We start from the raw sequence: 510 nt of genomic DNA, 5'->3' as shown, positions 1-510 counted from the left end.
ACTACCATCTTGTTACTGTCACTACCTGCGGACACGCCTCTTTTTTTCTTTTTTTAAGAAGGACCTACGGGCGTGCCTATGTCTCCCTTGACGGAAGACGCAGGGCAGGAGCGAGGGACTGGGCCGGCTCAGCTCGCAGGAGGCCACAACCTTGTTTTTTCTGTTTCTTTTTCACTTTTTTTTTGTTTTTTTCTTTATACTTCCAAATATATAGATTACAAAATACACTATACATAAAATTGTTGAAAAAATGTTAATCTACCATTTGTAAAATATTAAATGTGTATAGAGAAAATGTTATCAATCCCGATATTGCGTGCCTGAGGTCAACAAAAGATAAATGTTAATCTAGCATTTCTTATGCTACTGCCTCATCTATAGAAGATTTTAGCCCAAGCTCTACCCAAACCTTGCGTGCCCGAGGGCAACAGAAAATAACGTGTTGAATGTCATCAATCCCGGTGTTGCAAACTGGACATTGCAGAACGACTGGAATGTGTCTTCCGGCTA

The 510-nt window shown here is 40.4% G+C and overlaps 1 protein-coding gene across 2 annotated transcripts in view; it reads left to right on the top strand.

Moving 5' to 3' along the window:
• LOC119327497 (probable flavin-containing monooxygenase 1) overlaps window positions 1-510 on the top strand; it is a 4,251-nt gene that overhangs the window by 1,090 nt on the left and 2,651 nt on the right. The window lies entirely within an intron of this gene.

The sequence above is a fragment of the Triticum dicoccoides genome, chromosome 7A, assembly GCF_002162155.2.
Source record: "Triticum dicoccoides isolate Atlit2015 ecotype Zavitan chromosome 7A, WEW_v2.0, whole genome shotgun sequence".
NCBI lineage: Eukaryota > Viridiplantae > Streptophyta > Magnoliopsida > Poales > Poaceae > Triticum > Triticum dicoccoides.
The sequence above is the reverse complement of the archived record's forward strand: the minus strand, read 5'-3'. Positions and strand labels throughout refer to the sequence as shown.